The following is an 8,690-nucleotide window of genomic DNA, read 5'->3' as shown; positions in this document are numbered from 1 at the left end:
AAGAGGAAAACGCCAGTGCTGGACCTCGGCAGCCCCATCATGTCCAGCTGCCAGTGCACCGGCCCCTTCACCAAGGCCTCTGCTCCCAGGCACGCAGCCCTCAGGAGAGGCCCCATGTCAAGACAGCCACGTCTGCTCGCCCCTCACCACAGACAAGTGAAGTGACCAGAAGGTTCCCATGCTGGGCCACCAGGCAGCTGCTGTTAAAGGGAGATGCTAGCTGGACGTGGTGGTGCTCCCTCAAAATCCCAGCACTCGGGAGGCTGAGGCAGGAGGAGCACTGTGATTCGAGAACAGCCCGGGCTACATTGTGAGTTCAAGGACAGCCTGTGTCCTTAAACTCACATAGTGAGACCCTGTGTCAAGAGAACCAATAAAATAATAAAATAAAACACAAGATGCTAAGTCTCAGCACGAGAAGTTTTTCAAAACCTCCTTTTAGACATATATATGGTATTATACAGGAACGTGCACATTTATGAAAAGCTAAAATTTCCTTAAAACGTGTAATGTACCCATACATGGTTACTAAAGCTCTGTGGAAGTTGGGGTGGCAGCAGTTTATTTACATGTTTATTCTGTGTTCTTAAGTGTTTAAAATAATATATATGCTTTATTTGATTTTTTAAGTTAGAAGTTAGTTGCCCAACTCAGGTGTTCTCCACCTCAGCTAATAACCGTCCCCTCGCCTGAATAATAGCACGGTCACGGCTTGTACAGGGCCGCGTTACCAGGACGCAGCCCAGAGCCCCAGGCTGCCTACAGCACAGCGGGCCTCCCGGGGCAGATCTCCGCGCCGTTGACCCACTCACCTTACCACGGCGAGCTGTGCTCGTTCAGCTTTGCTGCTGTACAGCAATCCATTGCTTTATGAAAATGCCAGTCTACCCACGAATATTCTGTTGTTTCCAGTAGTTTATACACCTGTCGCCTCTTGAGCACAGCACGTGAGCGACTTTGTCTAGAAGGGGAGCCCTGGAGGAGAATTGCAGGACGTCTGCCAGTCTCCCAGGATGGCTCTGAGCAGCTTCTCCAGCAGACTGGCCTCCTCGAGGCTGCTGACAATGTGCTCTCCAGGGCAGCTGTGGGGCCGCCGTGTCTTGCACCCTCCCGGGAACCTGATGTCACTGAGCCTTTTCTGCTTTGCTGTGTGACCCAGATGACTAAGATGGCGCGTTGTTCCGTTCTGAACGCCTTGCTGAGCCCTCTGCTGCTGGCTGAGCCGGCAGGCCCTTCCAGTCCCTGCCCACGTCTGCTTCTCTTTCTGAGAGCCTTTTAATGTCGGCCAGGGTCACAGTCAGCACAAAGTAATATGGCCTTTCCCAGCAGCTCTTCCAGCCAGGGGCAGCCATCCACTTAGGGTGGTATGTGCACCTTTGGAGAGGAGGAGTGCTGCTCTTTTCCTTCCCTGATATCTTTCCTCCTGGCTGGAATGCAGATAAGAGGGCTGCAGCTGCAGCAACCATCCTGAACCATGAAGTGAACTACATACACAGCAGAGGAGCAAGTGGACCACACACCCAAACTTGTACATCATGGGGGAAATACATCTCTTTTTATTTTACTTATTTTTGCTGTACTAGAGATTACTCTCGGGGTCTTTGCTCTGCGCTACATATCTGGCCATTTTTTAATTTTTACTTTGAGACGGGGCCTCAACAAATTTTTCAATTGTCTAGGCTGGACTCAAACTTGCAGTTCTCCTGCCTCAGCCTCCCAAAGAAGTAGGATTTACAGGAACGTGCCACCACACCCAGCAACACTTCTCTTTAAGACACTTATTCTGAATTATTTTGTCACTTGCTGGCAAATCTAATCCAAACACACAGGGAAATTCAGTCTTCCATGCATGACCGAGTGGGTAATCCCCAGAGTGCATGGAGGGGAGAGGAAGCGTTTTGGATGCTGCTGGAAGCTCCCAGCAGGCAGCCCGGCCAGTTTCCTGGGCCTGGACAATATGCTGAACCCTGGAGTGGACTCCCATCACCGGCAACGCCTCCAGAAAGCGGAGCAGGCAGGACTGCTCACAGGGGTCTGCAGGCTGCGCAGCCCCTGCCCACGATGCGGAGAGCTGTCCTCCGGCCACCAGGAGACCTGGCAGCCTGAAGGCCCTGCACAGCCTCCGCTTCTGGGGGGCTCAGGGCTGGTGCTTGCAGATGCTGCTCTCCTGGGTGTTGGCTTGGGCAGCTCAGAGGCCAAGCCGAGGTCCTGCCCCTCTGCTCTCATCCTCCAGGCTGCCTGGCCCCGGGCTACCTGTCCACTTGTGAGGTGTAATTCTCCTCACCTCCTAGTCCCTGCTGCTATTTGGTAGAATGTCATCAGCATCTACCCACCCAAATCAGTGTACCCACTTCCTCCCAGCAGACCCCACATGCAAATGCCCCGTCACCCAGTATTGCCCACTGCCCCAGGGAGACCCCGGAAGCCTTTGTTACGGGAACGGTAACTGCCAAGTGTGTTGGAGCTCCGGAAAGTGCAGTGCCATGGCCTTCCCGTGAGAGATGCTCCCTGGGCCAGGGCTCCAGGGTGTCCGCCCGCATGAGCCCAGCCTTCCAACCTGGATGCAGCCACTGACACCCTGTGGGAGCTGGGCCCTGGCTGGACACTGGAGCTGCAGAACTGGGAACAGCTAGGAGGTCACACCCTTTCATTTGCCAGGAGCCCACAGTCTCTGGGCAGAAACAGCTGTAAACAATCATTCTAGAAGATGTGTGGGCCCCAGCCTGCAGCTGCAGAGGACTGTGGGCTCCGTGCACAGAACCAGGCTCCGGAGGTTCCGCAAGGAGGGCAGGGCTGGGAAAGGGTGTGGGCGGTGTTCCTGGTCTCCTACTGCCGCTGGGGTTTAAACAATGCGCATTTATTCTCTTACAGTTTTGGACGCCACAAGTCCACGATCAGTTCCCCCAGGCTGCAGTCAGGAGGTCAGCGGCCTGGGCTTCCTCCTGGGCTCCCAGACCATATGCTCCTGCAAGTCCAGCTGCCCACACCTGCCAGCCTCACACCCAGGTCTCATCAGTGCCTCGGTCCCCTCTCCGCTCACTGCACGCCACATCGTCCTCTGCCTCTGCCCAATACAACAGCAGCCGGGCCAGTGTGATGGTGCATGGCCAGAAGCCCAGCATTTGGCAAGCTGAGACAGGAGGATCGAACATTTGAACCTAGTCTGGGCATCGTTGCGATGTAGAGAGACCTGTCACAAACTAAGCACCACAGAAGCAGCCAGCACGGAGCAGGCAGGGAAACAAGCACAGGCCTCCGGGTGTCCAGGGCCTGCTGCAGTGGCCTGAGGTGGCCAGGCACAGAATTTAGTGGGCACCTGCTCATAGGGAGAGCGCCTCCATGGCCTCCAGTGCCACCAACTGGCCTGGTTACCAAGAGGACCTCTCGTAGTGATGGAGACATAGACCCAAGGCCTCTGCACGCATGGGGAGAGGAGACACAGAGAACCCGGGCAGAGAGAGACACAGACCCCCCACGGTGTGGCGTGCAGGTGGGCCGGGGGCAGAAGGGAACAAAGGGGCATTGGGAGCTCAGCCTGGAGGGGACGGGGTGCGGTGCTGGATGCCCTGAGTGAGGGCATTTCCACGTGTCCGCACAGCCAGCCAGCGTCAGAAAGTGCTTGGCTTTTGAAGCGGGCTGGGTGGTGCTGGGTGCTGGACTCAGGTATGGACTCGCCCGGCCATGACTCAGCCAGGCTGTCCCAAGGAAGTGCGGCTGTCATAGGTGCCGACAGGAAGCTGTGTCAAAGGCAGGTGTGCCCGCACCAGCTGCTCCTTCCCAGGTGTGGCAGGGCCACTTCCTGGGGCGGGACGCTCCACATGCGCCCTGTGCCCATGGCCGTACCACGTGGCTGTCATCAGGGCCCCACTGTCCGAGCTGTCCGGGTTCCTCCGGCTCACCTGCAGACCCTTTACCCAGACCCTGCGTGTGTGACCTCTTCTCAGCCACACTTCGCGGGGAGACTGCAGCTACTGCAAACTCTGCGCTGTGCTGGCCCCTCTGGATCAGAAGGTACAAGCTACCTACGCCAGACAGGCGTGAGGGTTTCAGGGCCCGGCGGGTCAGTGTGCGCACGGCTGGTGGGGATGGGAGAGAGGCAGGCTGGGAGCATTCCAGCTGTCCTCCGGGTCCATGGCCTCCGGCAAGTCCTGGAAGCTGCGGAATGCGATGTGCCATAGGCACAGGAAACACTTGGCGGTCTCCCAGCACAAAGCGGGACCGAGAACAGAGAAGGCCATCTGGGGGCTCTCACGGGACTCCAGGCTCGCCAGCCAGGCAGTGAGGCCCAGGGCCTGAGGGCGCACACACCCTCACCCACGCGTGGGGTGCCTCCCGGCCAGCCCAGGGCTGGAGTGCAGATTCAGCCTCAGGTGGCTATGGCCTCCCTGAAGGAGACAGTGTGGGACGGAGGCTGCAAAGGGACAGCCTGCAAGGCCACATCTGATCTGAGAGACAGAGGGGGACCGAGGCAAAGGCGCAGATGGAGAAGCTTCTACTTCCATGTGGAAATTGCATCGGAGAATTCCGTTTTCTAGCTGGATCAGAAAATCGAGTCCCCTGGACCACATCCTGGTGGTGAAGGGTAAGTGAAAGTCTCAGAGGATTCATCCCTGCCCCATCACCGCTTCAGGGATCTGGGCCCTGGTGACACTCCAGTAAACTCTCTGAATTTGAACTCTGACCCTGCCACCTCATCCAAGCTCACTGAGCCTCGGTTTCCCCTTCAGTGAATTGGGCATAGCACCAGTATGTTCTTCACAGAGTGGTACCGAGGGTGCCTCAGTCCACCTTGGGCCACTGTAACTGAACACCGCAGGGGAGGCCGTGTAGAACAGACAGACATTTATTTGACACACAGTTGCACGGGCCGGGAAGTCCGAGATTGAAGGGCTGGCACCTGATCAGGCACTTCCTGCTGCATCCTCTACATAGCAAGGCAGGGCTGCCACAGGCCGCTTTTGTTTTTAAATCAATACAGACCATTTGCTCACCTAACAAATATTTACTGTGCGGGGAGTGGTAGCTGAGTGGTACAGAGCTTGTCTAGCATGTGCGAAGCCATGGGTCCAATTCCTAGCAATGCAAAAGAAAATTTTTTAAAATGCTAAGACACTGAACAAAAGCATTCTTGTTACCTTCATGAGAGTTACATTCTGACTGGGGAGACAGATGATGACTAAATAAATAGGTTCAACCCACAATTGGTCAGAGTGTGAAACACGCTGTGGAGCCAGCAAGGAAGTGGGCGAGGCGCAGTGATAGAGACTGGCCAGAGGGCAGGAGGCCCATTCGGGTTAGGGAGCAGCCCGGGAGCACAGGAGGCAGTGCGGGAGCCAGGTGGTGCCTGAGGGTGCACAGGCCAGGGCAGGAGGGGCGCCCCCTGGAGGGCCTTGTGCTCTGGGTGCACAGCGGGCGACAGTGCAGTCCAGTCTACTGCTTCATCAGTTTCAGTGTGGTTTTGGTTTGTTGGCTTTGTTTCTTTACAAAAATGCTTTAGAAAGTGAGGTAGACACTCACTCAGGAGGCTGAGGCAGGGGATATTGCAATTTCAAGGCCAGCCTAGGCCTTGACCTTTGGAGGTCAGCCTGAACTACACAACAAGACTGGGGGAGGATATGACATGCCCTCACCCAGAAGGAGAACAAAGTCTTCTTTCTGTTTCTGTGATGCTGCTAGCTACTTACATTAGTTTCTATTCTTCACTTTATTTATTTATTTTTGGTGCCGGGGATCGAACTCACGACCTTGTGCTTACCAGGCAGGCACTTCAGAGCCACTGAGCTAACTCCCCAGCCCCTATTCTTCACTTTATTAACTAGGTTACTACTTTTTTTTTGGTCTTTTTTCTTTTTATCGGTACCGGGGATCGAACTCATGACTGCCTGCTTGCAAGACAGGTGCTTATGCTGCTGAGCTAAATCCCCAGCCCCAACTAGGTTACTTCTATAAAGAGAAGCTCACCCTCTATTTTGTTCCATTGAGGTACGTTCTGCCTGAGAGGCTGAACTAAATATTTGATTTTTTTCTTTTTTACCAGTTCTTAGACACTTGATTAATTCCCCAGCGTGTCTTGATGGATTTAAATATTTGATACACTTGAATCCATTTGCAGAGATTATTGTCTGTACTAGTGACCAGGTTTGTCTACCTTTGGATGCTTCGGTGTGTGACTGCAGTAGTGTTTAACAGTTCACATGTTCCAAGACCGTTGAGACATCACATCCCACCGCACTGGGCTGACCACTCCCAGTCCGCAGGTGGGGTGTGCGCTCCTGCACCGCGGTGAACCTCAGGGACTATCTCAGGTGAGGCTTGGGGCGACAGCAGCCGAGGCACAAAAGGGGATTTAGCTCCTGCTTGGGGCCCCCTGCCCCTCCCTCCTTTTCCCCCCTCTTCTTTTTCTCTCTCCCTCCATTAGAACCCAGGCCTCAGCTCTGACTTGGAAAACCCAGGCTGCAAGGAGAGGCCGCATGTCTCAGCCGCCGGCTCCCACGGAAGCTCCCCAGCCTCAGCGCTAGACACACGCACCCTCAGACCCCAGCGCCAGCCTGCGATGCCCCAGCCTGTAACAGCGGCCACCCTGCGATGCCCCAGCCCGTAACAGCGGCAGCACTCTGCAGACCCTTCCCACCACGCAGGCCGCTGTTCACTGTTGGCGTGGCCTAGTTCACAGCGACCAGAAAGTAAATTACATTATTCTGCAACAAAGGGTCGGTGCTCGGATGTTTTCTATCCAGGACTCAGCATTAGTCAGTGACAAATGTACCTGAAGGCCACAGTCTGAGCCTTTGGATAAGTTGAATTTGTGGACTAGTTTAGAGAGAAACATCAATTTACAATACTGAATACCTTTTATGAAAAAATAAATCTGTGTAACCAAAAAATAAGAGAACGCCAATAGTTGGCGCCAACTGCATGTGCATTGTTATCTTCGAAGTAGTTAGTACAAGACATAAACCAAAAAGATTCTTACAAAAATAAACCGATAGTACTCAGACTGCCACTTCAGTGAACTAAGATTTACTAGTATAAACTAAAATTTATTAGTATAAATGAAATAAACTGGCATATATATGCAAATGTTTTTTAAACAACAGGACATGTAATTTGGGAAGTCTTGGGAGTTTCCCATCGTGTCTCTTGTGCTCTGCTCCCCGTTTGTACACACGGATGTGGGTCCCGTCCAGAGGAGACCACACGGCCCCGAGCTGTGTGTCCCTCATGTCACCTAACACTACGTTCTCAAGCAATAGTGGATCCTTCTATCTGCAAATACGTTGTCATTAAATAATTTTCTTAACCATCTTTCAATAAAAATGTTTCTTCGCTTTCTCATTTCTTGTTTGCTGTTTTTCACGACTTTTGTAGATTCATTACGATCACAGATTTTTAAAGCTTTGGGCCAGATGTGATGTGCACAAGCGTAATCTCAGCGGTCAGGAGGCTGAGGCAGGATTACAGCAAATTCAAGGTTAGCCTGAAGATGCGTTCAAGGCCTCAACCTTGTACTCCACAGAGAGCAAGACCTTGTCTCAGACCTCGTGCCCCCAGACCTCTGATTCACCTGCCAGCTCCCCAGGCGATCCTCTCGGGTCTATGCAGGTGCCCTGTCACGCCTTCCTGACAGGGCTCACACTCCAACGCCCTGTTGGAGAAGCATCTGCAGTCTCCCGCACGGCAGTACCCAGGCTGCTGCAGGACCACACGACCTTTCGCTCCCATCTTTAGGAGAGCTGCTTCCAGCCTGTCTGTGTTACCCACTAGCTACTTGCATTAACTACATTTCTCTCTACTTATGTTCCTTTCTTTCCCTTCCCTGCCCTTTCCCCTTCCCCTCCTCTTTCTCTGCCTCCTCTTCCTCCTCCTTTCTCTCGGTGGCAAACCCCAGGATCTTGACATTGAACTCACCCCTAGCTCCTCATCTTTCACTTTTTTTTGAGACAAGGTCTCACTAGGTCACTCAATTGCCCAACGAGGCTCAATCCCTGCTTTAGTCTCCCAGATGCTGGGATTACAGGCGTGTCCCACTGCACCTGGGGACAGACTTATATATTTCAGAACAGAAATTTTCCCAACATTGTTGGCTTACTTTAATCAGAGGTAGGTATTGAAAATTATCAGTTGCTTTTCTTACTATTTGATAGGTTTTTTGGTTCAATCTGTTAATGCAATAACTTACATTAATAAAAACTTTAACATGGAGTCATGCTGGATTCCTGTATCATTCTGAATTCTTGGAATGAATCCCACTTGGTAAAGAGGTGTCTTGGACTCGAGGTCCACTATCAGTTAGGAGCTCTCTGTCCGTGGGTGTAGGAGAAAACGCCTCCTGGTCATTGCCCGTGTCAGTCTTGGCCTTCAGAGCCATGATAGTTCTGTGGAGCCAGCTGGGAAGTTTTCAATGTTTTCTGCACTCTTTATTTTATCTAGTCTTTTTGAGACAGGGTCTCGCTATGCAGTTCAGGCTGCCTTGAGCTCACTTGTTAGCGCAGGCTGGTCTCGAACTTGCCTCGGCTTCCCCAGTGCTGGGATTACGGGCATGAGCTACCACGCCTGGATTCTGCACTCTTTAACATTTTATATAAACTGGAAATCATATGTTCCCTAAAGACTGGGCGGTGTAAGGCTTGCCCTGAGCACGGAGATAACCTTAGGGAGCTTTCGGCGATAAACAACAGCCTGCTGGGGCG

At 53.0% G+C, this 8,690-nt stretch overlaps 1 long non-coding RNA gene across 1 annotated transcript; it reads left to right on the top strand.

Annotated features, from left to right (window-relative positions):
- Positions 1 to 3,797: 3,797 nt before the first annotated feature.
- LOC106028323 (uncharacterized) lies at positions 3,798 to 7,335 on the top strand. The gene is made up of 3 exons (XR_010041593.1): positions 3,798 to 4,011; positions 4,536 to 4,582; positions 6,113 to 7,335. It is a non-coding gene; the product is annotated as an uncharacterized LOC106028323 (long non-coding RNA).
- The last annotated feature ends 1,355 nt before the right edge of the window (positions 7,336 to 8,690 follow it).

Source organism: Cavia porcellus, unplaced genomic scaffold, assembly GCF_034190915.1.
Source record: "Cavia porcellus strain 051 isolate PalLab524CR breed Dunkin Hartley unplaced genomic scaffold, mCavPor4.1 scaffold_1, whole genome shotgun sequence".
Lineage (NCBI taxonomy): Eukaryota > Metazoa > Chordata > Mammalia > Rodentia > Caviidae > Cavia > Cavia porcellus.
The sequence above is the reverse complement of the archived record's forward strand: the minus strand, read 5'-3'. Positions and strand labels throughout refer to the sequence as shown.